Genomic DNA, 25,125 nt, shown 5'->3' with positions numbered 1-25,125 from the left:
GTTTCATATATTCCTGTCACATCGTTCGCTTTTTCATTCGCGTTTCAATTCAATTTTGATTGTCGCTTTTGCCCATTCAGCTAAGTAAATGGGCGAGGAAAAAAAGAAAAAAAGAAATGCAATTTATTGTGAAAAGTCATGCAATTTATTCTGATGACAGAGACATCTCAGGGAACACAATTAGTTGGCACGGCATACCAAGCTGTTTCCCCTTTCAGCATCTGTAGCAGTGTGATTATCAAATGTTTTGATGTCAAGGGAGAGAAATGTTGACTGACAGGCCCCCGACCAGACCCGAGTACCAGATCATGCAGTAACTGACAGCAGAGAACCCGTCTTTTCTCTCTCTCGCTCTCTCTCTTCTGCACAAAAAAGCAGACAAAACATTTAATTATTCCTCCAGTGCTTACAGAACAGAATGGAAAGCGCGGAAACGAGAGCGGCTGCAGAGTTTCACTGTTAATGCTCTAAGGAGACGGAGCTTGAAAAAGTATCACAGTGACAGCAGCCGGGTTATTTATCACAGGCACGCATGGAAAAATGCATAGTTTATTCACAAAACCCCGTCATCTGTCACACACAAAAAACAATAATTATCCTTACACAATATACTCCGCAGCAGAGAAACCCAACACTTTTGGCTTAAATCCATAAACGCTTCGTTAGGAGCTTGTGTCTCATTAGTCATGGACTCTGTGTTTCTCTTCATATGCACTGGGAGACTCTCTGGGTCTGCTGGTTTTACAGTAATCTTTGTGTCGCCTCGCCTCGTCTCTCAGTGTCGATTGGGTTTTTCTGAGCCAGCGTTAGTTTGATGTCAGTTCTGAGACTCTGGCCCAGACACGAGCATCAAACCTGACCTGCCTGCTTTTACCAGATGGTACAAAATACAACGACCTTCACGGAGTTAACATTTTAGGTTTGGTTTTAAATCGGGACAGATTTCTCTCATAGCTTAAATGTATTATTTTACATTTATTGTGAATCTCAACTAGTAAGTTAGTAAGTCCAAGACAGAATTAATTAGAAATCGGTTGTTTCTGAACAAACGATGATGGTTGTAATGATTCATCAATTTTCATCGACTTTCAAATAGGAGAAGATTGTCTATACATCCTTATTTTCCCAGGTAAATTAACCCTTTAAACACGATCGTATCACAGACGTCACGTTTGCGCAAGCGAACTTTGCATTACTGTAATTACGCGACGGTTTGTGCTATCGTGAAAAAAAATTCCAACAGTTTCTGAAAGCTGAGAAGTTGCACGTCAACGTATGGTAATTTCACAATCAGCGTCTTTGTCACCAGAGTGGATCGAGAGTTGGGAAAACAGCTGTACACAGTTGTTTTTGGACACAAAACACAATTTTAAATTGTTAATACACTGTTTTAACATGCAGTACGTTGTAAATAGCTGCCAGATATTGACAGTTATTCTGGAAAAATGGGCAAAAGCACTTACTCACAAGACATTTTCTGGCACTTTTATGGTTTAAAAAAAAAAAAAAGTCCAGACGGACATTTTGAGGCTTAGGTGTTAAGGGTTAAGTCCTATCAATGTACAAAGAATCAGTGTATGAAGATTAAATTGTGGCTTTTTCCCTTAAGACGTAATTGGTCCTTGTTAAAAAGTGTATACTTTTTCCTTAATGTGCTAAATAGACCTAAAGGATTCAGTCTTAACACATGATTGTGACTGTATTGGAGTAATATTGATATTACAGGGTCAAGATTCACCCATTCCATCTCATTTTATACACATTTTAACATTGTAGTGACTAAAAATGAGTGAAATTCATGAGTCATGTCAGAAGGAGGACCAGACATATGTATAGCACTGGATAGGTCATTGGTTTTGTAATGACCAGCGGTGACAGCAAATAAAGATGACTCATAAAAGGGTGTTTGTTCCAGATGTCACTCTGTATGTTGTGTGTGTGTGTGTGTTTGTGTGACGGCTCAAAAAAAAAAAACTGGAGGGGACCAGACAGTGTCACACGGCAGCCTCATTAAATCCAACTACATTACAAGCGCCCATGTGCAAAGGTTTGGCAGAGTCATGGTGTAGTCATCATTTGGCCGTTTGCTAAAAGTCTGTGCGGTATTGTCATGCCAAATCCTTTTCAGGCAAACGCGAGTAGGCCCTCGTATCTGGCTGCGGTCGGGGCCACTTGTCTGGTGGGAAGGAAGCAAATGGCTTCAAGAAAACAATGGAGTCAGCTCCACTCAACCTTCAAGCTCTAAAGAGAGCATGTCTTGAGATTCAGAGAATAATGAAGGCTCATGCTATTTTTTTTAATCTTCATACAGGATATTAGCTTTGTGTCCCTGCTGCTAAACCAAAGAGTCTCCATTGTCCCGCAAACGCTAGTCCCCTTTGGTTCTTATTAAAAAGATGGTTGAGATCTGAACACCAATATGAGCCTGAGATTAATATTGTGTCCTTGTGTTTTTCCTCAAGACTTCCCTTCCTCTATCATAGCATATGCGTGTTGTAGCGTAGCACAGAGAATATTTGATGTGCTGTCCAGGGCCACATAATAACCGGACAGTGGGGTTGTCGGTTATTTATCTCTCTATGGAATTTGAATGTCAGATAGCAGTGAATACACTTCTGCAGGATTGTTGGGTGGTGTGGTCATTGGTTGACAGGGCTAAATGCCAAAGATTGGGACCCTTCTTTTACTATTAATATTAACGAAAAAAAAGACAACATGTTTGTTTATGACGATGACGTACATGTGTTTTTTTGAAGGTGACAAATGTCATTTTGAACCACATACAGTCATTTTGCCTGTGACTCAACCTTTAAAACTATATTTCTGGAAAAATGCTGCAATGTTAGATGCATTATATTCACCGTTTTTGTCGTAAAGCACATTGATTTTCTTTGGAATGGAATGGTAATGCTCTGGAAAACTACCGAATAATCAATGTGGCCAATTTCAAATGGCATCTTCTCCTTGTGCAATGGTTTAATGACACACAACTCGACAACTGGCGCCACAAATTTTCTTGATATTGAGTAAGAAATGTTACATTTGGGTTGACCATGGCAATCTACTACTACTGCAACAATTTACTTCAACTATCATATAGATTCACATTTGACACCCTTAATGTTGGGTCAAATGACAATACATTTAGTAAAATACACTTTAAATACTGCCCCAAACTAGAGGATACCAAGTGTGTGGTCCTGCGTCTTGACTGGATAGACTGGTCTTTTTCCAGGATTAAAACATTGAAAAGTTTGTTGTGACTGTGGTCTAAAAATCAAGTGAGATTGGAAAATCCTCTAGTGCGGGGCAGGCATTAGCTAATAAATAGTAAGACCATTTTAAAAATAAAATGGACTTAAAAATGTTACTGGGACATAACAAGTATGTACCATCTGTACTTGTTGAATTGTAAAAAAGCACACAATCTGGCATGATATGAAACCAATGCGTATGCCACACCAATTTAGCTTTGTCAGCTATTTTAATGCTCACATTGCTGGCCTGTGTCCACGGACAAAAACTTCCAACAGGCTCCCAGTTTTAATGTTTGCTGTGAATATTAGTGTGAAAGCAAGGCAGCATAGGACGACCCCTTAAATATGAGAGAAAATGGGAGACGGGGTGACCCAGTTTGAGATGGTGCAACTGCCGTGAAAGCAGTGAAATGGATTTAAAGACACAGATGATGGTCTGTGTTGACTTGTGTGTTTAGTGTGTCAGTTTAATACACAGCCAATGGCCTGTTTTATAAAAAAAAAAGGAGAGATTTTGTTGTTTGTTGTTATTCACAGTGTTTAGTTTCCTCTTTTTCTCACAAAGCTCAGTTGGCAGAGCTGTCGGCCAAGTCTTTCTTTAGTGGTCTAAGTTGGAATCCATCAACGGTAACCAGAGGGTTGCCAGTTAGGGGTAACTCTGAACAAGGTACCCACTGCTCCTGTCCCCAGTTTGATCTTTCTTTACTGGATGCTATCACTAATTAGTGTGTGTACAAATGAAATTCATTTGGACATAATGTATACAAACAGGGTTGCCAAGGTATAGTGATGGATGTACTGTAGTGTTGGTCAATTTCAAGACACATTTCCTGATCTGCTCTGAGTGCAATGACCTCCCACAGTGAAGTCTAGCTGTGGGGCTCTCAAACCCCATCACTCGGGGGTAAAGGGCCTTTTCTTGACCCGTCCACTTTAAAAATAGACACGTCTTCAGGGCCCTCTTCACCGAGCTTATTGGGTGTCAATGACCGCCAGCGAGGCCGACTGGGATCCCTGGGCATTTGAAGTCTATTTTAGGACCACGTTTCCCAATGGGCAGACGGCGGGGTGTTTGTTTTTCAAAGCAACATGACTGTTACACATTCATGGAACACCTTTTCAGTAAAAGCACAAAATTGGCTTTCAGAGGCCTCCTGCTGTCTGCTGGTAAATATCAGCCTCTAATTAGCAGCTGTTTATATCTTTCTCGACAGCCGGTCAGATCTGGTACAGATTTTTCTGCGTTTAGCCCGATCAATAAACCAAACTTACACAGTCCTTTCTTTCCATTTGTGTTTTCTATCTGGAAAGACGAAAAAATTGGGTTTTCAATCACTCATCATTTTTTGAACTTCACGGCTGCGTGAAATGTCTGTATTCCAATCCTTCTGTGGTTATGTCAAGTTTCATGACCTTTCCAGGCGTGAAATCATTCTGAATATAGCCTGTTTGTTTTTAGAACGAATTACAATGGCCCTACATATGCTGTTAATGTATTACTGCTTCACACTGCGCCATCTGCTTCCTGCAAATTAGACTGTTGTTGTTTGTTTTTCTCCCACCAGTTATTGTGACATATTAAACTTATTAACTTTTTAAAAAATTGGGCTTGAAGTTCAAGGTGAATATAATCTTTCACTATAACAACCCAACTGGTCGAACCCAATTTCTGCCCAATTGGTTGCACTCTAAGGTATTAAAGGCCAAATGTCAAATTGAGATCACAGACAAAATTTAGTTTCAATTGATGTGGTTGCGCTGATTTTACGAGGCTGAACACTGATGCTTTCCTGTGTTTGAAAAAGCTAATTTCCTTTTTCTATTATTGCCACAATTTAACAGTCAAATTAAGCTTTGATATTATCACTTCATGCATCATACAGATAGTGTTTATTAAACTGTTTGTAATGTCCACCAATCCCGACTGTGTCAAGCAAATACAGAGGATATTTTCCATTTAAATAGGAATTAATTAAAAGCGTGCAGTTTAATCACAGTAAATGACTAACATGCCGTGTCTCTGGAGTATTGACCTACTTGTTCTCATCTATATAGTGGACACTGGTACATTTAACTCGTACTGAACTGTTAATTAATGGCTAATGCACTTGTTAACTACTGTAAAATGTGTGCCTTCAGGCCTAAGTCATTCTCACGTGTCAAAATTAATATATAAAGAGGTGATTTCTACTGTAATTTGAAATTCCAAGTGTCCTAATTTGCATTATTTAATCACATTACACCAACATTTTGTGTGTTTTCCAATGTTGTTTTAAAGGCAGATTTTCCCCTCTGTTTCAGTGAGCCGGACTGGAAGGAACTCCTCCAAGTGAAGATACTGTAAGTACTCACCAGTATTTAATATGACTTTAATATCTATATAATAGTGAGTTCAATGTAGGACGTTTACAGCATGCTGTACAGTGCCAAATATCAATTTAGCGCCAAATGGGTGACACATAGAAGTGGCCTCATTAGGTTTACTGAAAAGAACATCTCCCCCCCTCACCACACCTTGTTGTTTTCTGACACATACACACAAAATCAATCGAATCAGTAAATCCAAGAGGGAGTTGGGATTCCTGATGGCCCCCGGTCTCATTTGAGATGCAGACATTGTCCTGTTGCTTCCTTTAATTAGATCTGGAGGCGTGCAATCTAATATTCACCACAAGGCTCCGACATGGCCCCTGAGCCCGTGGCCCAGAAGGCTGTGTGCTAATTCAATGGACTGGAGTCACCTGTGATCAGAAAGGCTGGAGTAGCCATTCAATCAAGAAGACAAGAGGCATTGGCTGTCCCCCCATCCTTCTTTACATGACGTACTTATGGGACGCAATCTGGTTTGTAGGGTTGATTTGAAGGCTGGATGAGATGCAAAGAGGAAAACACAGGGTTGGCATCAATTGCCGGAGGGTAATTATCATCAGCGGCTGAAGTTGGCACTGATTATCCTTATGCTACAGCGAGTATTTTCAGTCAGAGAGCTGATATTGCATTTGAAATGGGGGTCAAACTCCACAATCAACCAAGAACACAACTTGTTTTACCCAAATTTTCCAAATGTTGTGACTATTTGGTGTATATCAACAGTCTGGGCAACACTGGTAGTACCTTCCAACTTCCAATGGACGTAGATCGAAATGCCTCGGACCAATGATCTGGATGATGTGTGTAGAGCGATGGAAAATGACAACAAACGTGCTGGTTGTAGTTTCCTAGTTATGGCATTTAACGACTTCTGTACGGGAAAGCTCTATGGGGCAAGTTACTTAAAATGGAATGGAATGGAATCAAAAGTAATACTTTTTACAATACTTTTCAATCACAATCACCTTTTTTAATCTTTGTATCAAATAAACTGTCTTACAAAAAACTCAAACTCACGTTAAAACTAATAAAAACTACACTAAAAGTAGGCATTTACAAAAAATAAACTAAAACTAAGCAGAAAAAACTAGCAAACCTGTACTCATTTTAAAAACAAAACATCAAAACGAAATAAAAGCTAAAACCATCCAAAACTATTATAATCTTGCCGCCATGTTGGATGTATACAAAAGCTGCTAGGCTAGTATGTCAATGGTCTTTTGTTTTCCATAGATCTATGTATTGAATCAATCAAAAGTACCTAAATTAAATACTGTTTCAATGTTGATATACAATTATACCTCACAATCGCACTAATTGCGATGCTCAAAATTATGTCCTTGTGCCCAAACATTACTGTGATGGCAGGAGCAACAGTTCTTGTAAAGCTACCCCAGGTGAACCACAGGGTTCAGAGTTGGGCCCACTGAATATTTGAAAAGAGAAGTAACAGCCCAATATGTGCACACAGAAATCTCAAGAAATCAATCTCAACTGTGTTTAATTGGCCTCACTTACTAATTGAACCAATGAGATTAATTCTGCACTCAGAACAGCCCTGCCTGCTAATTACAGTCTACCTTCATTCTGTTGACATACAGTATATTTAATTTAATTTAATTTATGGTGATGGATGAGCAACAATGAGCGGGAAAAAATTGCAAACACGGGGGGTTGTTGGTAGAGTTTTTTTTCCCTTTTTTTTTCCTTGGTTCCTGGTGGGAGACGCCGATTTACCAAGATGAGTAATTAGCAGTGCTGTCTGATGTGATGTACAGTGGAGAACCCACTCCACTCTTGATTATAAAGCTCCATGTGTCTGTCCCAGGTGTCACGATTGACTGATGTACTCTGCACGTCCCACTGGCACTTGCCATTGTTTACGGCTGTTTAAGCCTCATACCTGATTTCACACCCGGAGCCACGCAAGCCCACTCCCATTAGCAGGCCTATTAATCCTTCTTTGTGCCGTCCGATGAGGTTAAAATCCTAGTTTTACATGCAGCGGCGTTTGTGGAAGTAGTATTTATCTTATGAAAACGTTTGCATGTCAAAAGTAAAAAAAATAGTGATTGAATAATAATTATAGGAAGCGTACCTTCACTAGCCCAGCTTTTTTTAGTGCTTCCAGTATTACAACGTGATGCACCTCTTTAGTTTTTTGTTAGCATCTGCTATTTCGTGAGTGTTTCATTGGGTTGACCCACATGGCCGTATAACCTCCTGGCATTTTCAATGTGTAGATGGAAGCTAAAACCATTTTGAAATTCACTTCACCTTAAAAACGAAAACTCTGCTGCTGCCAAGGACACCTACAGACTCACAATTTAGAACGAACACTTGCCTGAGGGAAGTTCGGTAGAGTTTTTAGTGTCTTTAAATGGACAATATTAGTCCACTCCTTATGCTGCAAACTTTCAGAAACTGTATTGTATTTGCTTGCAACCTGTTTGCTCTCTTGTATCATGTGGACAACAGTTCCTCAGTGACTCTGATTTGTGCTCGAGGCTACCACGCAGTGTTCAGTAACCATCAGATAGGGTGGCTTGTCTCTCTCAGTGCAGCCCTAAGACACTTACACAGAGAGAAAAAAAATCGCCTCTGGAAAAGCTCAAGAGAAGACCAAACATGGGGGGGGTTAGATAGCCTAGTGTTTTCAAAATGGCCACAGGGAAGCCATTTCCCACAATGCTGTAATTCCCCCTGGCTCCACGGTGTCGAGCTGTCTTTGTGAGCCAAAGTGTTTGAGACACATTGCGGTCACCATGGGCTGGAGGAGATATGACAAATACAAAGGAGCGATCGTGTTTGCTTCACTCTCTCGGGAGAACATGTGGCTCATTGGTATTTGTATGAGCCGGAGACGCTCTCTTTTTGGAGAGCTGTCAGTTTCATGTGTCACGTTTGAGGGGAAATTTGCATAAATGCGGCCTAAATGTGTGCATATTAAATTAAAGTTTGCTTTGTTTTGAATTATGGAATCAGATTTTCAAACAACTATTTTAGAGAAGCAAATAAAATATCGAATCATATTGTATTGTTTGAGAATACACTTGTTCTCTGCACTCCCTCACTTGTTCTTTGCGCTCCCTCACTTGTTCTTTGCACTCCCTCACTTCTTCTTTACACTCCCTCACTTCTTCTTTGCACTCCCTCACTTGTTTGCGCTCCCTGATTTGTTCTTTGTGCTCCTTGATTTGTTCTTTGCACTCCCTGACTTGTTCTTGGCACTCCCTCACTTGTTCTTTGTGCTCCCTCACTTGTTCTTTGCGCTCCCTTACTTGTTCTTTGCGCTCCCTTACTTGTTCTTTGCGTTCCCTGATTCGTTCTTTGCACTCCCTCACTTGTTCTTTGCGCTCCCTCACTTGGAAACGACACTTTAGCCTTCTCACCCAAGCTCAAGCTCAAAAACATTTCAAACCTTTTTTCCTCCCGTTATTGCAGCTACATGTCAGCATACGGTGTACAGAACCACCAATATGTACAAATAGTCCCAGACCTGAAGAAAAACAACCATGGAGAAACACTCCACGCCGCCAAGGCTCTCGTGTGTGTGCAATCGGAGGCAAGTTTTTCTTTTTTGCCTTGAATTTCTCCTCGTGCAGGAGCGTCACGGTTGCCAGATGTCTCAAACTAGCTTACAGACTCAGAGTTTGACCTTATTTTTTTTGCCATCCCATTTGGACCAGTACTGCCGAGACACAGAAGACACAAACTGTTCTCACCACCCCCGGTGTGTGTTTCTTTTATTTTGGCCTCAAAAGTACTGAACAGAATTTTAATGAAGTTTGGTGAACAGATCAGGCAGAGAGTCAGGAAACTTAAGTTATTGTTTTTGTTGTGCATTCAGGCATTTTTCAGTCTGAAATGTCTGCCCTTATCTAAGAAAATAACTTGTACATGCATCCATCACTGCCGTTGCTCACATATGTGGATCCTGATAAAAGTTAATCATTCACTTTTAGGCATTCTTGGTAAGACTGTGACATTCCTGGGACAGACGGATGATATTTTGGAAATGTCTTCAGGGAATTCTTTTAAAATTTGGCAGAAATGTTCCACTGCTTTAAAAAAATCAAGGTCACTGTTACCTCAAAAACATTTTTTCTTCTGCAAATGTGCTGATTTATAGATTACCAAGAGAATATAAATTTGGCACAAATGTTCACTTGTATACATTTTTTGGCTTTTCTCATAAAGGTTACAGAGAAGAAAAACAAGCCCCCGGACTTTTACACAAATGATTTCAAGACCTTGCAAGGCCATGCAGTTATAAAAAAACAAAAAAATCCAACAACACTTCATGAGGGTCTTAACCTCATTCCCAACAATATAATCTGAAAGCAACAGAAAAACCCTGCCTAGAAATGGAGTAAAAGCAAATGTGTCCTCATCTGACCTCAGCTGTCACTCACGTTGAGAAGAATAAAACAAAAGTGGCGGGAATTGATACTCTCTAATGTCACTGACACTGCCGAGCAGACTCTCCACTGAACACCAACAGTCTTGACTTACTCGCACTGATTGCTGGCAGAGAAGAAATCGCCGCGTGTCACCGAAGGTGGCAGGAAAGATGGTAGGCATCGCATTAAAACGGGATCAAAGCCACTGAATTTTAATCCCTCCCTTGACTATATGAAATATCTGGGGCAGCTACTCACAACTGCTCTCGAAATCCGTTTGTGGTGACTCATCACGACGCCGAAGCTCGAGGCGCTACTTCCCAACCGAGTCGGTGTCAGTACTTAGCAGCGTTTGTTTAGTCTAATACCGTAGGGAAGCTAAAATATCTGGCTATTGGGGAAGAGTGATGTTGTTTGAGTGGCAGTGTGGGTGTGTGAAGGTGCGAGGTGAAGCCTATAGGTTTAATCCTTTGCTCGGAGAGTTTGGGTGGTGCTTTTTCCCTCTCTTGTGGATTAAACTGTGCTGTGGTAAATATTCAAGGACTTGTAGAAGGCCTCGTTTGTTGCCCGGAGGACAAACCGGAGTCGGCACTGGCTACCACGTTCTGCAGTTTCCACGTTTTATGGACTTCCGAGAGACCCAAACAGCTGAAATGTCACCATTTGTAGAACGTAAGATTACCTTTCATCTCGCTTTCTCTTCTGTCTTCAACTTGAAACACCTCACACAAGTTTTAGTTTTCAAATGTTACTTGTGAATTCTTGGAAGAAGGTCTGTTCAAACTTCTCCCACTCACCAACGTTCCCCAGAGCAGAGAACAGTCGGCGACGTGTTTGTTCCGCCTGCTTATCTGTGCGATTGCGTCAACGCGCCATGGTGGAGAAATGAATTGGAGATGGTGACAGAATAAATAAGGGAAAGTGATAAGAAGCTTAGGGTTTGCCATTCCAGATGAGAGTGGGAGCTAAAACTCCATTCACCATTACCATTTTTTTTTTTTACAATCATACAGGATAAATTGTATTAAATCTCTTTTCATCTATCAGTTTATCTGTTAAAACTTCTTTCTGTCTGTCTGCGTTCTTCTTTGAATACAATGATATTTACAGGTTGCTTCCTCATCATCGTAATGACACACGTGAGGCGAACGTAATTGCACTGAATTGTGTGTTTAGCAAACTTAATCTGGCGGGGAAATATTTGAGCAGATCTCCAGGCCTGGACTCGGTCACACTGATGTTCAGCTCGTGACTTTGCATATGAGAGCCACGAAACTTCCCAAAAAAATCGATTAATGAGACAAAGGGAACATCATTGTCCACAGCACGTTGGTGCCGTGAATTCATCTGGTTCGCTTGTTGTTTGCGTTTACTCGCTACGTCTGTGTGTTGACGTCATACTCGTAGGCAACAACAGCTCCATATTTACCTCCTCGAAAGGTATTTTGTATCGCGTGAAGGTCGTTTTGATCCTGTCGAGCTTTCCCGTCTTTTCCTCACAGTGAATTGATATGTAATTACTTTTTATTGTTTTGTTTTTGATAGTTCAAGGTCGGTATTTTCCCTTAAAATAAAGCTTTGTTTACTTGTGAGCCCTCAGTACTTGTTATATGTCTATATGCGTTGACAATTTATGTCAAATGCGTTATTTTCCCGTCTCTGATTACTATTATGATTTCTTTTAGGCACTAGGGATACAAAATGATCTCTAACGCTTCACTTTAATGGTCTCATATTCTCAGTAAGTTTCCTGGAAGGCACACTTAGGCATTTGATAGTCTTTAAGTGAGATTGCAGCAGGTGAGATCAACAAAATAAGCATTTTTCCGGAAGCAATCATGTCGAGTTATGCATATGAGTGGATAGACTTTTAAAGTCATGAAATTACCTGGCACTTGGCTCAAAGACTCTAGATGTAAATGGTACAAATAATATATTATTGTACAATTAAACATGACGTACAAGGGTCTGAAAATGTTGATTGATGTTTCCCAAACCTCAAAATGATGTTTACTCAAAATACTCAAATGTCTCTAAAATAAATCATATAACACCTAAGCCTCAAAATGTCTGTCTGGACTTGTTTTTCTGTTTTGTGCTTAATATAACCATGAAAGGGCCAGAAAATGTCCTGTGACTAAGTTGCTTTAGCCCATTTTTCCAGAATAACTTCCAATATGTGGCAGTTATTTACAATTTACTGCATGTTAAAATGGTGTATTAACAATTTAAAATGAAGGAAAACAAGCCCAAACACTGTAGTTGTACATGAACACCATATTTTTGCATGTTAAATTTGAAATATGAGCAGTATAAAACATATTTAACATAACATTTGTTTGAGTTTTTCTCTCAATGTCCAAAAACAGGCCAAAAAATTTAAATTATGTACAGGCGTTTTCTTTCCAACTTTTCTGGCGTCGAAGACGTTGATTTGCTGGCTTCCTGCAGCATCGCGTGTGAAATTACCGTAAAAACCACACGTTGGCTTTGGCGTGCAACTTCTCAGCTTTCAGGGTTAACAATTAAAGGGTTAACAATTTCTTTGCTATATGGCACAAGAAAACAGAAAATATAAACATTTAAGGAGCTTAAAAAAATCAGAAAACTTATAAAAAACACTTAAACTGATGAATGTATGATCAAAATAGTTGTCTTAGTTGTATTAGTTGTTGATAAAAAGGCTTTTATTCTGCCACTTATGTGCGTGCACCAGGTCACACGGTTGGTGTAGTGGTTAGCACTCTTGCCTTTGCACCAGGAAGACCCAGGTTTGAGCCCTGATTGGAACAAGGACCTTAATGCATGGAATTTGTTTTCCCTGTGTGTGCATGGGTTTTCCAGTTTCCTTCCACAGTCCAAAAACATGCAATATGGGGATTAGATAAATGATTGGGTTCTGTGGAGGATAAAGCCGTAGAAAATTGATGGATGGATGGATGAATGCTTTTGCACCCTCAAATCAGCCCCTTAGGGAAGTTCCTCCACTGCGACAGGCCTGCAGTCTCACATGTGGTGACTTGCATCTCGGTGCTGAGCCACGCAAAAAAAAGGGATGTCTCATCTCCTCCAAGCCAACGGCGGCCTGAGCCAAAACACCCAGATGCTTGTTTAATGCTGCACTGGCTCGCGGTCGCCTGTAAATTGAACAAGGGAGCGTAATGCTGGCTGTCTGTTTGTTGTGTTCAAACACCGGTGAACCTTCTGCCTGCGCGGCTTCATCAGCGCTCCCACACTTCAGAGGGGATTTTTTAATTCCTCTCTGCGGTGTTTGCAAGATGGCAGCCGAGCTGAACCCGACACAGTTGTTGCCTTAAAGTACGAGGCAGATAGAGTTTGTTGTGTCCCCCCCCAACCCCCACCCCCCGTGGGTGGACTACTGTAGGTTACAAATTTCTGTTGGGTTAATGGCGTTACTTCACTAATAGCACTGCGTCAAAGTAAGGTTTTCTCAGTCAAGTTGCTAGGTAACAAAACACCTCCTAAGACTGTGTGTGCTGTTATTTCTGAAGACTACGTCAGGTTTTTCACACCTCCGAGAATAAAACGCTGTGCTCACAAGCTGCTTTGTTACACAGAGAGACTGAGGAAGTCTTTGCCAAAGTGTAAACGCTCCAATATGATATCTTGTTTGGTTTGGACTTCAGGGTGAAGAAGAACTTAAGAATTAGACCTCGACGTTGCTCATTCTGAATGGTCGTACTTTAATGAGACATTTAACATTTATCCAAAGCGACATATAGGAGAAGTCTTGGAAAGAACTCCTCTAGATGGGAACAGTGGGCTGATCCAAGTAGGGAAAGTGCTAGGACAGAAGATGCTCTTGGAAGAGCTGGGCCTTCAAGAGCTTCTTGAAGATGGACAGGTAGCGCTCGGTGGGTCATTCCACCAGTGTGGAACAACACACGGAACGTGTCTAGATTGTCGTGTGCGGGGTGTTGGCAGCACCAGACGACAATCCTTTGATGAACCAAGACATTTCTCTGAAAGCTTACTCTAGCACCAAAATCATAAAAATTGGAGGCAGTGCCAGCTTATTTTTTTTCATATATAATCATATCTTTTAAACTCATCCTGAAAGTGAAATGAAAATGACAGCATTATCTAAGCACACCTTGTTCCAGTGCGCTCTTTAAGATGAAAAGGCCGTGGGCACCTACTCTCTCTCTCTCGTGGTAATAGCGGTGAGGCAGCAGGAGCAAATGAAAGCCCTGTCGCTTCCTCAAAGGCAGAGAGAAGAGGAGCCGGAGTCAATGAAGCCCCCCTTTTTGCCCCCGAGAGTCAAGCTTTTTAAAGGCACACAGCAGCTTTGATCATCAGGCTGCAGACATCATTTTTCGTGACACTAATGCAGGAGCCTGATTTTGGGACCTCTATAACAAGAGGAAAAGGCATCTCTAGAACTTTTGGAGGATGCACTTTTTCCTTTCAGGGCACAGTGTAAAGTGAAATTGGGGGTATTCAAAAGAAGAAACACTTTAACATAACATAACATAACTGTAACATAAAACAGTGTCAGCCTTAAAACTTTTTTTCCCAGGATCGTTCTCACCTTTTTAATGACTGCAGATCTTATTATGTGATATGAGTGGCTGCAACAGTTTACTCAACTAATCCCCAACTATGTCGATAATCTATGTTTTTGTCATAATTAAAAACAAGTTATCTGATTTTTCAGCTTCTTATATGCGAATATTTTCTGAAAGAAATCCTTTCCTGCTCCAGCAGCTACAAAACAACTGCTGGATGTATCTTTAATCCTCACAGAGTCTGTTTTACATACGTTTTATACGCGTTAAAATGAGATTGTGTGCCAAAAACCCACAACTAGAACCCAATTTCCACGCTTGCATGACTTTCTCCTGGTCCCACAACTCGCCATGGAGGAAACCATTAAGACACAAAAACTCCTCACACAGACATGGCTGTTGTAATCCTGCTGCAACTGTTGTCACTCATGCACGGCGTCTCAAAACCTGCAGTCTTTGGTGCTGCAAGTGCAACGGAGTGCTTTTTTGGGTTCGGGATTTTAATGTCGGGGAACACAAAAGAGGAGAGATTTAAAGAAAATCAAAACAATGTTTTAATCAGTGTCTTTGCCTTTTAAATTAATTATTTTGCCTCATTTTCTGGCCAGAACTTGAAACCCTTGTTACCGTAGCAACATCGATGTTTAGAGAGATCAGGGAGCCAGAGTAGAGTAGAGTAGGTAGGTACTTTATTGTCATTGCGTAATATTCCTACACAATGAAATGCTATGTGGTGACAGTCACAATACTTAGCAGCATAGTAAGATAAAATAATTAAGTTAAAATACTCGGATAAAGTGCCCTTAGGTCAGTAAATAATCATCTATAAAGTGCCATACACTTAACCCTCTTATGACCATCATGATATTTAGCCCGCCTGGTGCTGCTGTGCCAATCTCAGCTGGTGTAGGGCGAAAAGGCGCTGGTCAAACCCTGGACAGATCGCCAGTCCATAGTTTCTGGATTTCTTAGATATCACAAACTACGGTAATGAGAAGTATGAACTAAAAAAACAAAGAAGAAGCAGCATCTGGCTGAAAGAAGTTTCAAAGATGTTGGAGACTGCAAAGCTCAGTGAGGGTTAGGTTGGTTTCATTTAAAGGTTTAATTGAAATGTTAAAGATTAAAATTTGCTTACCAACACACAAACCATCATCATTGCTTAGGCTAAAATAGAAGGCGTTTAGGAGGCATGAGAGCCGACTGAATCTTTTAAAAAGAGCCGGACTTCCCATCGCTAATGCAAACTGAAGAGAAGGTGGTGAAGGACATTCAGCTGCAACATAAAAACTTGCTAGATTTGACATGCTGTTCCTTTAAAGACATGAAAGGATACATGTCATGGCTTCATGAATCAGCAAATGGAATTAACCATTTACTGAGATTACACAGGTGCATTTGGTTCTTTGGCTGCTGTCACCATGACGACCCCCACCATCGCCATCATCGCCTGCCCCCATCCCTTTGGCCTACTTTAGTTTCCCCCTGCCCTCCTCCACACATTCGCACATTAACATGAACGTGGTTCTCCACAGAGGCGATGCGATGATTTAAATTCTCCTACAATGCAGCTGAGAAGAGTAGGACACGTCACTTAGTCATCCTGACATAAAGTACATGCGAGACTAATGAGGAGAGAGAGACGACAAGGTCGTTCAGACGTGATGTACAGTTGTGCATCAAGGTCGGGGAAGACTTCACGCTGTCGCTGCTGAACACAGTTAAATATGACGAATGAGAGAGTAAATAAACGGTGTAAATAGAGTTATTTATACAGTGATTAACCCTTAGAACACAGAGTATTTAGGCTGCTTTTTTCCATTTCTATGTTAAAACGTACAGTTTATACAGAGACGATAAGAGTCTGCAATATAGAGTGTCTTACGTCCTTTTTTTCATGAAAAACTATATAAACACACCTGAGCAAAAGAAGTACTCGATAGTAATATGGTCGATTTTGTGACTTCCGCACAATTATTGCTTATTTATATCACAACTAAAAATGCTTAAAGTGTAACTAAACCCCCAAAGTACTTTTTTACATAACATTTTTACACTTTTAAATCCTCACAGTTTAGTTTAAAGTATTGAATTTATCATTTATTGTGATAAAAATTGTCGTGTCTACTGCCCTCTCTACTGCCCTCTATTTTTTAAATTACAGTTTATTTGTAAACACGTGACGAAAACCGTACATCACAGTTATTTTTGTTCAACATTGAGATCATGCTGATTTCTAGTGATTACAGAGATTATGAATATAGAATGTCCGTGTTATCTGTGTACTTCAGCACTGGGTGTGGACCGTGGAACTTGTGTTCAGAACTCATTATTATGATGTTACAGCTGATTACACAGTGTAACTGTGATAGGGAAAAACAACAACACCATCTGTGTTTATATGGGCACACCCGCCCCCCCCCATAAACCTAGATTTGATTACGTTATTATTCTCTCATCCAGTGAAGTGAAGTGTTTGCAATAAAATAGATTTTTTAATAACACGGAACTGGAGAGAACAATTCACACTTCACTTCTTTGCAGAAATCGCGCCCACAGCTGCATGTTTGTGTGAATCTGTATCATTAAATCTAGAGGGTCACGCTGATTTCTTGATTACCTGTACGTGACACGTGTTCACCTGTAGGTTCGCGGCAAGCTTTTTATGGATGCTTCTTTGGATTTTTATAGGGGCATGCTTTCAATCTCCTGATGTCCCTGAGTGAAGTGGATCTATAGTGTTTTTTTTTTTTTTATCCCACATCTCCATATCCAGAATCAATCTCTGTTGTTTTTGAATTTTTTTTGGCCTGTTTTGGCCAAATTTTGGACATTTTTAGATATAGGTTCTTCACTTTCCAATAAATCAAACATATTTCGGGTCTAAACTTGATAAAAAAAACAACCTTACAATTACGGCCCCGAATGATGACAAAAACAAAATAATCGAATACGAAACGTTTATTACAAGAAATCGGGGGGCTTTTATTCTGAAAATAACTATTATGTAATGGTGTTTGACTGTTTGAGCAGGTGTTCAGTGGAATTCCTGGGTTAAACACAATATACAATCATTTATATATATATACTTTATATAGTTGTATAATTTAAGGTAAATTCATTCAAAAGTCACTCAGACATGCTGGTCTTAACCATGAACTCAAATGATTGTGATTATTGGTTTTTCCCATAATTGAGCAGCCCTGCTTGATACCATCGACGACATTGTTGCTGTGGCAACAGTAACATTATTTTCCCTTGTGAAGCGTTTATGTCACTAAGTATCAACTGGATTTATAGGCGATGTACAGCCAGTAGCCTATACATATACATGTGTATATATATATATATACATATACATGTATATATATATACATATACATGTGTACACATGACCTACATGTGTACACATGACCTGTTAATCATGAATTCTTCTACGCTGCATATGCAATTCAGTCGTCTTTGTTTGGAATTTTAGTGTTGGCAGATGACGACACTACTGAAAAATAATGCAGTCAATCAGAATGTGTTGAATTGATGATTTTTCTACTTATCCTGTATTTTTGTGCCACATACTGAGTGCAGTTGTCATCGTATAAACAAATACGATAAGAATTCTGACTTTTTTCCGGGTCAAGTTGAGGCAAAGCACAGATATGAGTCAACACAGATGACAAATCACAAAAAAAAACAGACTAACAAGACAATTCAAAAGAACTCGCAGAAGTTCACGACCTGTACAAGTAGCAGTCAACTCTGAATCACAGTCGCCTTGGAATTTCCAGCAGATTCTACAGCTTTGTCTTGTCTCTAAAAGTTTCTTCGCCTCGCTCGACAAGTGAGTCACAGTCACCCCCGAAGCACCTTGACACATGGAGTAAACAAGGCTGCTTCTGCTCATCAAGGTAATTCTGTTTGCTCAGACGGCAGGCGGGGCAACATGCTGCCACAGAGATAAAGGCCCATGCTGGAGATTTTTTCGTGTCTTATGAGGGAAAACAAGGTTGGAGTGGAACCTTTGGCATGAGAGTGGGTGACGTCAACGTAATACACAATGAATGCACATAAAATAGTCATTTCAAACGTGCTTTTAAAGAGAAGGTTATAACGGCACCGGTTGACCTTTAGCCTCCACATGAAGGGAGTTTACGATTCAAAGTGATGCCTGGGATTTATAATTACTCTCCCAGTGAGCAGCCATCAAATGTAGAAAGAGAGGATGGCAGGCGGTATGTGGCAGTGGTGGTGGTGGATATGAGGATTTAATCTCGTGGGAGTCTCACACTCAATCCCATTTCACCCCTTCCTCATGCTACTAAAGCCTACCCTTCTATTTTGAGCATAGTGTGTCCCAATATTTAGAGGGGAGGGAAGGGTGAAGAGTACAGTCTAACTAGCCCTTCAAATTGAGATTTTTCAGTGGCACACTCCCGACTGACGGCTACAAGAGGCCTCAGAGATTACCCAAATCCAAGTGAACTGTCTAAAGTTGGCATTAGGAATAGGCATTTCAAGCTAAATGCTGTTCAACTGTCACTAGGGATTATCAGAGGAACATTTGTATTCTCTCCAAACACCACCACCACACATGCCTCACATCAGTGTGTGCTTCCGTCACTGCAGTCTTTATGAGGTAGTACAAATACCGCAAGTGCTCCATTGTGAGAGATGATCGACGTTTCTACTTCAGACATAATTTTGTTGGCAGGAATTTCTCTCCAGGATTTCTCTATTTATTCATAACATGGAGAACAAAGGTCATAAAATCCATGTACAATCCAAAACTCCCTCTCTTCTTCAGCCAGGTAATTCCGCCCCAAGTTTCCCCCAAATTTGAGCAGTGCTGCCACAAAGGGACATGAAGTAGCAATGCCGGCCAGAGTGCCTTAATTTGTTGATTAAATGAACAATATTATCGTATTGCACGAGGAAGGATGACGGTATGTCACCAAATCGATATTTTGACCCCCCCTAAGCTGTGAGGAGGAGCACCTTACAAAATGTGTTCAAGATGCATTCAGTGACCCTAGTAAATTTCATTAATTAATGCATGGTCCACAGTGGGTTGAGGCTAGCGGAGCAGTGTCAAGTTGTATTCAGGAAAACTGTCATCACTTTTGAAAACACGTGTGTGTGTGTGTGTGTGTGTGTGTGTTTGTGTGTGTGTGTGTGTGATAATGTATGTGCCACTAATTGGGTAGTTTTTGGGGGTAAAATTTTGTAACATTGACTTTTAAATAATCATACAAATACTCCTTGGTAGTTAGCATGTTGAGTAGCCATGGTAACAGCAACAATTGGTACACCAGTATTACCCAGCACTAAACATGTTTTCTGACATGTCTCTGCTTCATGCTTATTAATGCCTATAGTCCAAGACATCAATATACTGTAGGAGCAGCTGACAACACCATGTTTGTTTGTTTGTTTGTTTTGACAGTGGCATGTTGTATCTCTGGCAAAACACATCGCGTCTGCTGCATGATTGTGTATCAGGGGTGTTCCATTTCGACCCAGTAACTCAGTCACAAGGGGACGAAATGAGAAATGGAATTGGGCCTCAGTCTCAAGCTACAGTTTTACCTGGTGTCATATTTTTCCCGCCGCATTTCTTATTCCTATGCACTGTGAAGTGTCAATCTCGCAGTCGCTCAATATTTTTCAGCAAATCAAGTGCGGCGTTAGCTTTTACAGCAGCGGAGAACAGCACCTCTGGTGAAAGACTGCATTCTGCAAATAAGCAGCAGGCTGCGTCTCAAAAAGAATACGTCGAAATGGAATGACAGCATGTTATGTGTCGGAATCATACAAGTGCCAGACGTCTTATTTCACAGCATCGCACCTGCTAAATTCAGCCGGCGCTCTTTGCAAAGTTTCAGAGGAAACTTTTTCTTACTGGATGCCTTTTGTTTGATTTGAGTGGTGGTGATTTAGAGCTTTTATGAGATTTTAAAATTTCACAGTTTGACCAGCGGTAGCGTCTTTATTTGAGCGGATGACGGACACCTTTTGTCCACAGAGATTTACCTGACGTAGAGTAGATGTACTACTGCAAAGTAGAGCACCGCCATTGTGACACACGCTGGAATACAGTTGCTAGGCACTTATGTGGCTTTTTGCAGTTAGAGACGTGCCTGTTTCACCAAAGCCTTTCTGGCATTGAAGATGTTTTGACATGCCGCACTCAGTCTCAGTAGTTTTCTGTCCAGCGAAGACATTTTTTTTTTTTTTTATCCTGCCAACAAATCCATCACATTCACTTTGAACTGCAAGTCTTAAGCTGCCTACATACCACACAGATAAATGGCAAACTATTCAGAAAAGGCAAGGTTTTAAAAGAACATAATAGCGCAATGTTCTTAAATGGTTGGTCAATATAAAGTCATTCAGCTCATCAAATGATTTTACGATTAATTTGGAAGTCCATTTTCAGTGGCAAATTGGTGCATTTAAGCTTATTAAATCTATACAATCTGAGCAACTTCAGTCATAGCTGATGATCCCCTATCTATCTCTTCTCTTCTCTTCTCTTCCAGCAAAAATGTACGGGCTTCCAGAAATCGTGTCACACTTTTTCAACAGTCGTTGTTGACTTGAATTGCAAAATAAATTGCACAAAAGGCCACAGTTACTGTCCAGGCACGGCAATTAATGCTAAACATGCACGACACAAAGCACATTATAGTGTGTGATATATCAAAAGTGTGTGAAGTGGTGCTCGTATTCCCCGACTGTGTCTCCTCATCATTTATACATCTGGACTCCGCTGACAGATCTGGGTCTCCGCTTTCTGCCCGGCTGCTTGTCAGCGAGGAGGAAACACACACGCTTTTGATTGGCAGGTTAAACTCTTCAAGGTCAGCTCGCTCTGCAGCTCACCCCCCCAGTGTCGATTACTGTGGGTAATATCTCTTCTGTCGAGTGCCATGCCCCCCCCCCCCCCCCCCCCCCCCCCCCAATGCCTGCTTCCTTGATGTAAAGATCGCCTCCTTGCCTCGTCGTCGTGTCGTTACATAAGCTGCTGCACAGGTTGTCGCGCGTGGAGATTGCCAAACCTGCCGTGCCGTGAGAGGAATGACTGTCATTGCTGCCAGCGATTTCACCACGGTCGCGATGCAGACGTGGGAAATGGAACGTCTTTGCAGTATTGCAGCCAACATCTGGATGGCTTCCATTTTCCTAATTGGGAATGTCTTTTTCATGTTGAGAATCCCAGAGGCTTAAAGTGAATAAACGACAGAAGACGGGTGCATGAAATGATGTAAAGTATTATTGTGCAGCAAAAAAAACTTGCAGCAGATGAGAAAATAAAAGTGCAGTATCAAGGTCAGTGAGTGTATTATGTCCGCGATTGTCCTTTAAGCTCATAAAGGACCATATATGTGATCCATGATTGACTCCAGCTTGGCTTAAATACCTGATAAGAAAGGAAGGACCCGCCACTCACTTATAAATGTCAGTCCACTCTACCACCACTACCTCACAGATTAGTAAATAAAGGGTTCTCCGGAGCAAATAATGGAGAAATCATCTCAGATATAAAGACGGATTTCATCGGTCCATTATCTTTACCGTTTATCCTTCACGGGTCATGGGAGCTTCAGGCAATCCCGGCATTAGGGAAGAAGTGAGATAAACCTTCACTGGACCATCATACAAACAGTCCTTCACATTCACACGCAAGGTTAATCTAGAGTCTCCAGTAACCTTAACCCCAATCTACAAGTCCTTCAGCTGTGGTAGGAAGCTGTAGTGCCTGGAGAAAACCCATTCAGACAAGACAAGAACATGGAGATCTGAAGCCCATCTGATCTTACCAATGTTTCACCCAAAATTCTGTTTTTTTCCCCTTATTATTTCTATTTAGTACTATTTATTGACATCAATTGAACATACTGCCCTGTTTGAAGTGTATTACCACTTTTAATAAAAAAAAATAGTTTGGGTTTTCATAACCTTAGACAAAGCTTTTATATGTACTTTAGGCAAGGGCACACCTGTTCAACGGTATGAACAGATGTGCCTCTCACATGTTGACTCGCAAACAAAGATGAACCGCTCTGCCAACAACAAAGACATGAGTGCAAACGGCAGGGAAAGTGGAGAGAGTTTAACCACGACACGACAGAAATGTCCAACATGCAACAGGACCAATGGTTCCAGACGGTGTTGTAATGTAACCAAGTACAAAATTCACGTTTCTAGCAACTTTTACTCCACTACATTTCCTCCTACTATCTCTCTACAGTTTTCACCCATTCACACACTGCAACATGGGGTTAAGTGTCTTTGCTCGGGCACACATATAGACGAGCAGAGCCAGGAGTTAAACCCACAGCCTTCCAGTTGAAAGACAACTCACCCCACCACTGAGCCACCGTGGCTCAATCCTAACTCCTAGAAAATTAAGCACAGTAAATGTCCTATACTTTTAAGACATTTACTTAAGTAATATTATTATTAAAAAAAGTGACTTCTACCAAAGTCCTTTTCTGGTAAGATAATCAAGTATCCCTTTTAGGTACAGTACTTTATACAAGACTGGTTCCAGGACTGATATACTGTATATAACCATCCAGGACTCGCCACTGAAGGACAGAAGGACGTCATCATCATCTGATTTAATGAACAACCAAAAGTCAAGCAAGCAAGTTTCCCAAACACACTTGGGAAAGTTCGGGTTGAGTTGAGGAGTCCTCATTTTCTTGCACTCTACAATCTAACCAGATTAGACGTCACTAATTCCCACAAATCGTACCCCCAGACGAATTCCTTGAAACAAACCAACATCTCATAGGACGACTTGAGTTTTGTGCTTTTTGGTATGAAGTGGTAAAGAGTGATGAGCAGAAGGAGCAAAATGGGAAAAAGCACAGCAGGAAACAGGACTCATGTTCTACAGAGCCACACAAAAGAACGTGTGCAGATGGCTGCTCAAAACTCACAATGAGGCAAATCGCTCGACTAACATCACAGTGACGCGCTCGCTGTGTTCCCATCAGGCCGTTTGTCATGCATGCATATTTAGCGGCGCATCTCAAGCGGTGATGCATCGCCGGGTTTTGTGCCACACGATTGTGTCGCGGGTGTCGACCACAGCCGGCGCTCGCTTGTCTGAGATTAACATGTGAGAACAGCTGGAAAGAGTGTGGGGAACGCTGAGCGTTTATGGTGAAATGAAACCCCACAAAAACACTGCCCACAGTATGTGTTTCACAACGATAGCTTTTAATTTTAAACCAATCTTCAATATAACTATCTATAGGCAGTGAGGAGGGAGGAAAAAACATGATTTGATTTGCCCAGCTCGAGGTAAAATAGACTTAATTTGCTGTTTCAATTTCCGTCATTATTTGTTGTATTCTGATGGCGTAAAAAAAAGGGTGCATTGAGAAGTGACTGAATGCGCCGCCTGGAAATGCTTTGCTTTTATACTCCTGCCTACTCACAGTAATGGCTTTTAATCTGTGCGTCAGTCAGTCGGTAAACACACTTTCTCAGATTGAATAGCAATAATCAGAAGTCGCAGCACATTCACGCAGCAACACTACAAAGATTTGATGGATTCCTCTCCCGCAGAGTGTCTTTTTTTCCTTTTTTTATGGCCCCAGGAGACGGATTGTTTGAGTTATCTGTCAAAGTCTGATTTAGCGGTGGAATCTTTAACAACAGCGTTTAGTTCAGGCTGGGTGTTTGTTTGTTGTGCTGCACCTGCTGCTTCCAAAATCCCCTGCACTCCAGGATACGGTTTTAACCACAGGACCAAGTTTTAGCAAAGGAGTGACACAAAAATACTCAATTTTACTCATCTTCTGTCGCAGGGGGGCCACTGGTGCAACTCCCAGCTGATGTAGGGTCAGATTAGAGTGTCCAATTAACCTTCACAGGTTTTTGGACTGTAGATGGACAACAGTGCTAGCCACTACTCCACCGTGTGACCCAGTATCCATAGTTTGAAAAATACAATACCAGTTTGACTCACCAGCCTCATTACTGCTGTCTCCTGATGGTGGCGCTTATGAGGGAAACCTGGCAGTGTGAACACAAGGAAATAACTGCTTTTTTTGTAGGAAATTGGTGATTTTTGTTACATTTTATTACTACCACAATATAATTGTGGATGCAGGGAGACACGACCACCCTCAAATTAGAGGAAATGATCCAAAACCTCCACGTTGCTCAGCATCTGTTGGAAGGAGATTCCCCGACAGCTGTTTGTGTCCGTGCTGCTGCTGCTTCTTCAACACTTGTCTGCTCCCTCCCTGAACAATTGCAGGAAAACAACACCATCGATTATGGATATTTTGCCACATTACCGCTGATGGACAGAAGAGTAAACAGAGGCAGAACACACAGACTCACAGTATCTGTCTGCTCGCTGCAGCCCGGGAGACTTCAGATGTCCAACTGAACATTTGGAGCAACTCAGTCGACCGTCAATACTTTAATTACTCTCCCTTATCAAGATAGACCAAAAAAGAAGTCATATTTTGTTAATGTCCTCTTCTGTGGAACCTTCTGTTGTGTGTATCTCTACAGCTAAATGTTGGGAATTGACATATGATG

General features: G+C 41.1%; 1 protein-coding gene across 4 annotated transcripts in view; it reads left to right on the top strand.

Moving 5' to 3' along the window:
• Positions 1-25,125, top strand: part of syt1a (synaptotagmin Ia) — a 170,769-nt gene that overhangs the window by 42,445 nt on the left and 103,199 nt on the right. For all 4 annotated transcript variants that reach the window (XM_058624067.1, XM_058624070.1, XM_058624069.1 and 1 more), the window contains exon 2: positions 5,559-5,597. The gene's annotated coding sequence lies outside the window, so the exon portion shown is untranslated. The remainder of the gene's footprint in view (positions 1-5,558; positions 5,598-25,125) is intronic.

This window comes from Solea solea, chromosome 3 (assembly GCF_958295425.1).
Source record: "Solea solea chromosome 3, fSolSol10.1, whole genome shotgun sequence".
NCBI classification, from domain to species: domain Eukaryota; kingdom Metazoa; phylum Chordata; class Actinopteri; order Pleuronectiformes; family Soleidae; genus Solea; species Solea solea.
Note: the sequence above shows the minus strand (reverse complement) of the source record. Positions and strands in the feature narration are given on the sequence as shown.